The following is an 8139-nucleotide window of genomic DNA, read 5'->3' as shown; positions in this document are numbered from 1 at the left end:
ACTTCATTGGCCTTCCTTCCATACTTTGAATCATGTCAAGTTTGCTATTGCCTCAGGCCCTTCCTATGGTATTCTTCTCTCTGCCTCAAATGCTCTGCTCCCAGAGTTTTGCAGGGCCGATGCCTCTCCATCCTTCAGATCTCAGCTCAAATGTAGCCTACTTAGAAAGACCATCCTTGCAAGTGGTATTCTGTCCTAGTCGCTTTCAATCTAATCATATCACACACTCTCTCTTTCTTCCTTCTCCTTTTCTTTCTCTTACAGAAATGTTTTATGTATTTGTTTCCTTTTTAGTGTCTGTCTCCCTTGAAGAGTATAAGTTCTTCAAGAGCAGGGACCTCGTGTGTCTTATTTGCGCCTGCATTCTCAGCATCTGGTATGAAGCTTGGTCCAGAGTAGACACTAAAAATAGTTTTGAGTGATACATTGCAAAATTAATATTAATCAAATGGATTTTTGAAAAGAATGAATAAAGCTATTTGGGAAATAAATAAATTCACTTTGGGATGAATAATATAAAATGTCTTAGAAACTAAGGCGTAACTTAAGGAGCTATGCATTGGGCCTTAGTAGATATTAATCCCTTAGTGTGACTGAGTTTGTCATGTTCAGCAAATATTGAGGACCTAGCATTTTCAGAGCATACTCTCTCTGCCCTCAGAATTGGGAGAGCTGAGAGAACAGTGGGACACTGAGCCTGAGAGGCACAGGGGAGGGATGACATTAAAGAAGAAAAGTGGGGAGGTGGGGTAGGGGAGAGGCCCAGGGCAGGTGCTAGCTCAACAGATAATAGATCCTGACTCTAATATTGCCTAGATTTTAGCTCTAGCAGCAACCATGGCTATTATTTCTTTGCATCTAGGTCAGTATGCATAGTAGGTGTTCCATAAATGCTTTTTGGTAGAGTAAATAAATTTATGAATTTTAAAGAAAACTCAGGAAAAGTGAAGTCTTCAAATTTCTGACCTTGGATGATATTGGAAGTGTCTAGGAAGTAAATGAAAAAAAATGCACATGAACTGGAAATTATGAGGTAGAAACAAGGTTGAATTGGACACTCAAAGGTACACTAGCCTGAGGATTTGGGAGTAAGGGACTAATTTCTTCTCCTCATCCTGCTTCACGCCCCCAGAGTTGAATCAGCCTCAGAGTTCCTGTTGACCTCAGGAGAGGATTCCAAATACACAAACCAGGAAAACAGAGAGAGGAAAATCTTTGAATGTTAAACAGCAAAAACATTCAGCTTGAAAGACATCTAATTTTTTCTCAGTCCAAATTAGACAGGCTATGATGCTTAAAAGAAAACGAATGCTGGTGCGAAGCACGAGTGTATTATCTGATCGAAATAACACAGGACAGATACATCTGTGTCCAGATTGTACTTCTGCTGTGGTCTATTTTAGGGAGCTTCTGGATTTGAATCTAAAACTGATATCTGGAAAAGAGATAATAATTTGTGCTCACATAGCACTTTTCATTCAAAGGTCTCAAAGCACTTTACAAAGAAATAAGTATTATTATCCCAGATGGAACAATTCAGACAGAGGGGCTGCTGCCCTCTTCAGCAAATTGGTGAGTGTAAGCCCTTGGACTCTTGATGCAGCCCTAGGCTATAAATTATTGAATCATGTCCTCTATTGATTGGGAGCTGGGACTACCAATGATGTGACTTTTAAAAATATACATATAAAGTAGAACATCAGGCTCTATGCTTGAGAATTTTAGCATGTGTTCAAAAAATATGAAAATGGGTGGTTTTAAAACTGCTGAATTTGGGGTAAAGTATGTCTACTTAAAGTAAGAAAATGGTTATTCTAGTCAGACTAATACTAGTTAACATGTGCTAAGCATTATTCTAAGTGTGCTATATATATTCTTTTATTTAATACTCACAACAATTTTTTAATTGACGTATAATCGACACGTGACGTTATATTAGTTTCAGGTGTATAATATTATAATTCGGTATTTGTATACATTGGGAAATGATCACCACAATAAGTCTAGTTACCATCTGTCACCATACAAAGCTACAAAATTTTTTTTCTTGTGATGAGGACTGTTCAGATTTACTTTCTTAGCAACGTTCAAATTTGCAATATAATATTTTTGACTATAAGACTCACGGCAATTTTAATGAGGTTAAGAACTATTATCACTTTACACATTTACCACTGAGGAAACTGAAACCCAGAGAAGTTAAGTAACTAGGCCAAATGTCAGCTAAGTAATTGGCAGAGCTGGGACTTGGATGTAGGCAGCCTGAGTCCATTACCCATGCTCTTACCCAGTTACTCCGTGCCAGGTACTGTGAAGCATTTTGCATGCGTTATGTCACTGAATCCTCACAAAACTTCTAGAGGTAGGTATATTATTATCCCGATTTTATTTGGGAAGGACAGTAAGGATTAGAAAGGTGAAGTGACTTGCCCAAGCTCCCATTCCAGTCTGTGGGGAGCCAGGATTTTGCAACATAAACAAAAGAACACTAGGCAGGAAGTCAGGGTTTTAGTGCTGTTTCTGCCACTAACTAGGCTGTGTGACCTTGAGCAAATCCAATAGTCTCCATGGTCTCTACATCTTCCTCTGTGACAGGAGGCCATCGGGCTACATTGACGCTGATTCCTTCCCAATGCTAATATCCTCAGAGTCTCAATATCTGTTTTCTATCTGGTCCCTTGTTTAAAAATCCTTGGAGGAAAAGAAATTAACCACACAGAACCTGAGAGTGACTCTGGAAGCCAAATTTAGAAAACAGATCTCAAAAGGAGAAAAAAAAGAAGTTTACAAAATATCTTTATTTAGAAAATGAGACTGTCCTGCAAAGTGTTTGGCTTGATTTGTGAGACCCAGTGACCACATAAAGGCCATACACATCACCTTGATGGACCAGTTCTCCTGGATGTAATAAGCCATGTAACCTGGTTCTGTGGCCATTTCTGGCCACTGAATCGGCTAAAGCTGGAAGAAGTCCATCCTCGTGTGGGAGGGATCTGGGAGAAGAAGCCAAGCTTTTCATGTGGGTGTTCTATCTTGAATTCAGTATGTCTATACCATTCTGTCTACTTCTGTTTTTGTTCTCAGTGATTATTATGTAGTGACACAGCCCACTGCTACCATGAACAAGTTTTATCACAAGCATGTGGGGAGACTGTATAGTGAACAGGTCTGCCTTCCATTTCTCTGTCTGGTTCTGTTCAAAAGTATTAGCTTGATCCACAGGAAACAAAATCATTATCTTGAAGAGATATCTGTACTCCCATGTTCATTGCAGCATTATTCACAGTAGCCAAGTTACAGAAACAACAAGATCAATGGATGAATGGATAAATGTGGTATGTATATAATGGAATATTAGTCAGCCTGAAAAAAGAAGGAAATCCTGCCATTTGTGACAACATGGATGAACACGGAGGGTATTATGCTAAGTGAAATAAGCCAGCCAGAGAAAGACAGATACTGCATAGTATCATTTATGTGTGAAATCAAAAAAAAAAAAAAAAAAAAAGTCATAGAAACAGAGAATAAAATGGTGGGTGCTGGGGACTGGGGAGTTGGGGAAGGGGGAGAGGTTGGTGAAAGGGTATAAGTTTTCAGTTATAAAATGAACATGCTCTTAGGATATAATGTATAGCATGGTGACTGTAGTTGATAACTATTGTATAGTTGAAATTTGCTAAGAGAGTAGAACTTAAGTGTTCTCATAAAAAAAGGGGGGGCAGAATATAGAAGGTGGTAGATAATGTTAATGAGTTAATTGTAGGAATCCTTTCACAATGTATACATGTATCCAATTATCATCTTGTACACTTTAAATATATGACAATTTCATCAATTATACATCAATAAAATGAAAATAAATAAAAGACAGAAAAAAAAAAAGAAAACCAAAAAACCCCCCAAAATGTGAGCTTGAGTTTGTGAGAAACCTTGGTCCTATCAGTAGCTCTGTGATCTTGCGAAAGTCAAATTCTCTCAGAGTCTCAGTTTTCCTCATCTTCTTGTAAAATGATGCTTATACCATTTGCTTGCCAGTGTTGTACATTTCAAATAGTCTGACATTGGTGGAAGTATTTTGGAGAGATTGGAGACCTCTCAGACGACAATGAAAGTGAGGCTGCAAGACGCCTTCTCTTCGAGAGACACGGTGTTGTGCATAAAGCAAGCCTGAATGGGAATCCCAACACTGCCTGCCACTTGGGCAAGTTACTAAACCTCTATAAGTCTCTTCAGTTTGTAAAATGCAAAGTTGTTGAGGCATGGAAATATAAACATGAAGCTCCTGACACACAAGAGGCCATTTAAATACGGTAGCTATTATTATTTTGACTATCAATTATTGAACTACATTGAAGAGTTAGCAGGTTCAGAATATCAAGCTTTATTTTCTGAGACTGTGTACCAATTCACTTTGATCCCTAAGGAAAAGCCAGAAGAGAATTGGGCTGTCTTCTCTACTAAATGGCTGATGTTAATTCTGTAAAGCTTATCTTCATACACACCACACTTTGGGGAAATCTGGACAAGGACCTCTCTTCCTTTTAGACATCTCTGCCTAAGTCTCCACCCTCTGTGGCCGCACGAATTCTAGTGGACAATTGGGATCTCAAAACTTATCTTTGCATTCTAAAGAAGATAAAGTTATAGTGCAATAATTCCCAACCCTTTTTTTAGCACCAGAATCTCATTTTAAAGTTAAAAAAATTTCAAGGAATCCCATATAATAATAGTTCTACTTTAGGTCGCTTCTGATTGAGAAAATACATGGTAAAAAAAATCAGCATCAGTAAAAAAATTAAAGGATCCTCTCTCAAACATTGTTGGGAATAGGTAGTATAGGAACTTGATAAAAAAATTCACAAGGTACAAAAGGGAACAGCATGAAAAGCATTCTTCTTGCACATTCCTCCACCAACCAGTGCCCTTCCCCAGAGCCTACTATTGTTTCCATTTCTGCTGTGTCCTTTCAAAGGTAATCTACGATCTATGAATATATATGTATTTATCCTTTAAAAAAAGACAAAATGGTAGCATACCTTGCCACTCTTCTTCACCTTGTTGCACTCTTCTGCATACTTAACAATGTCTTGTTATACTTTAAAATGGATATGTGAAAAAAAGAGATGGAATATGTATTTTTATTCACCACACTGGCATCTAGTATTGAAAAATTGCATTGCATTTTTTTTTTTACATTTTTTAAAACTTTTTATTTTATATTGGAGTATAGTCGATTAACCATGTTGCGAGTTTCAGGTGCACAGCAAAGCAACTCAGCCATGCATATACACGTATCCATTCTCCCCCAAACTCCCCTCCCATCCAGTCTGCCATATAACATTGAGCAGAGTTCCCTGTGCTATACAGTAGGTCCTTGTTGGTTATCCATTTGAAATATGGCAGTGTGTACATGTCGATCCCCAACTCCCTGAATGCATTGCATTTTTAATATACAGAAAATCCTAGTGTGCAATAACTACATACCACATAGAGAGTCTCAGCTCTTAGATTAGGAACCACTGGTATAAGTAAAATATCAATAACATTCAACATTAATTTTGGCCCTTACTCTACACCAGGCATTGTTCTAAGCACTTTACACTTGTTATCTCACATAATCCACATCCTTCAAATCCTTCTAATCCCACCTTAAATGTTATCTCCTCAGAGAAACCCTCCCTTATCCAAATAGACCTACCTTCTCCCCTTTCCATTATTTCCTATCATTTCATCCTGTTTATTTCCTTCAGGACAGTTACCTATTTGTCCTATTTTACCTATTTGTTTACTGTTATCTCCCGAATGGAGTAAGAGCTTTGGGAGCGGGGACAGTGTCAGTTTGGTTCACTCCAGTATATCCAGTGACCAGTCCCATGCCTCGGTGCTGGGCACAGAGGAGCCATTCCATCAGATGTTTATTGAATTAAGTACACAATGAGCAAAAAACAATTTTATGAGGTAGACCCTAGTATAATCTCCATTATACGAATGAGAAAGCTAAGCCCTAGAGAGGGAAATAGAGTCAAGTCAAAATTAGTAACTTACAAAATTGGTTTGAAACCCAGTACTGCTTGACCCTAGAGCACAAGCTCTTCGCCACTACCCTGGTCTCACAAACAGAAGACTGAGTACAATCTTGGCTGTGTATGATCTTGAGTAATTCGCTTTTCCTCCCTGGGATTGTTTCTTCCATTGAAAAATGCGAGAGCGGAGTTAGTAATCTTCCTTATAGCTATGATCGATGAAAATGGAAAAGGAGACACTGAAGGGGCCAACAAGATTGGCTGGATGCCTTTAAGAGAGCTGATTTCCATTCTTTAATTCCTACCCTCTTTCCTTCACTAAGGATTTGCTGATCCTTATTTTATGCCAGGCACTGTGTTGGTTGTTCCTTTGGATAGGTATCTAAAGACTAATAGGACATAGTCCCTGCCATTAAGGTGCTTAGTCTGATGGGTCTAATGCAGACCCATTAATAGCTGCTTGAAGTACAGTATAGGTCTTTGCCATAACAGTGATATGTATGAGGCACAAGGTAACACAGAAGAGGAAGGAATTAATTCCATCTTGTATGCGTATGGTGGTGAGGATGGTGGTGCATATGTAGGGAGGGAGAGATGAGGTTTACTGCTGAGCTAGGCCTTGGGGATAGAATAGTTTTCCAGGTGGACAAGGTGGAGGTGAGGCTTCCTGGACACAAGAGACATCATGTGCAGAAGCACACCAAGAAACGGTATGATGTGCTGAGGACTGCTAGGGTAGGGGCTTGGCTCCCAGAGGATGGAGTTGGCTAAGTAGACGGGGCCCGTGAAGAGCCATGCTGAAGAGTTTGGACTTTACTCCTGAGAGCAGTGGCATGGCCAAATCATATTTATATTTTATTTTTAGAAAGATCACTCTGGCAGTGGTAGGACTGGAGGAGGGTGATGAGGTGAAAGGTGTGGAGACTAGTGAGAAGGCTTTGTGGTGGTCCAGGTGAGAGGTGAGGAGCACTTGGACCTCAGGTATTCACGCAGAGTTGGAGAGGAGCTAGATAAATCGGGGATTTTTTTAAAAAAAGAAGTGGCAAAGGACTTGGTGGTTGGTTGGATGAGGGAGAATAAAATGAGACTGAGGGACTTGCTTGAACGGATTGGGTGGCCAAGTATAAAATGGTTCCATTAATGATTATATGGAATTTGGAGTTGGGTGGGAGAAATAATGCTGTTGGCTTTGAATATGTTACGTTTGGGGGGTCTCTTAGCCAGGAGGAAAGCTTTAGCTCCCTCCTTCCTTTCCAGAATAGCATTCCTAGCCAAAGTCAGACATCCTCGGGCCAGTTTCCTGCAGTCCCCAGTCAGGGATAAGATTCTCCAAGACCTTACTGGAATTCCTGAGCTCCATATCTTTCAGGGATATAAGCTGGGTCTTAAAAACTCCCTGTATCCTTATTGATAGAAGGAGAATGGATCCCTAACTCGCTTTTTAAAAGTCAGATGCTGGCCGCAGTGGAGCAAACTCTCCTCTCCTGCCTCTTTGCAAGCAGCACACTTTTAAAAAGAAACCATTTCCTGTGGGGCAGCTCTGGCCCTGACCGGCTCTGGCTCTCAGGTTGGCTCCCAAGAAGCCCCCATCTCCTTCAGGAAGAGGCTTTTTAAAAAGAAGATGAGGTTGTATACCGTGTAACCTGGTCCCGCCTGGCTGCTGGAGAAAGCCCAGAGACCTGGGGACTGGACCCTCTCTCAACCACCACCCGGGGTTAGGTGTCCTCATCGCCGAGGCAAGACTCCATGTACCCCCAACTCTCCCCCAAAAGACGGGGCTGGGATCCTCCCCCACCTTAACTCGAATCTCCAGCGCTCACCTGGCGGTGGCAGGGCCAAACACGTGTGCCCAATTAGGGGCTGGCCTCTAGGGTCCTCCCAGGGAAGGGGATATACAACCCCAGGAGGCAGGAGGCTGGCCAGTCACCCGGGCCGTGACAATCTCCTTGACTCCTACAGCCGATGTCCAAAGGCAGGGCACAGCCTGTGTCCCACTCCCCCCTTCATAGGACGGTGCCAGAATCTGTTATCTCTACTCCGCCCTCTGCTCACGCACTACCCCACTGTCGTGCCCATAAATCCCAAGAGCAAAGGGTAGCACGATTCCTCCCGCCTC

The sequence above is a fragment of the Balaenoptera musculus genome, chromosome 3 (genome assembly GCF_009873245.2).
Source record: "Balaenoptera musculus isolate JJ_BM4_2016_0621 chromosome 3, mBalMus1.pri.v3, whole genome shotgun sequence".
NCBI classification, from domain to species: domain Eukaryota; kingdom Metazoa; phylum Chordata; class Mammalia; order Artiodactyla; family Balaenopteridae; genus Balaenoptera; species Balaenoptera musculus.
The sequence above is the reverse complement of the archived record's forward strand: the minus strand, read 5'-3'. Positions refer to the sequence as shown.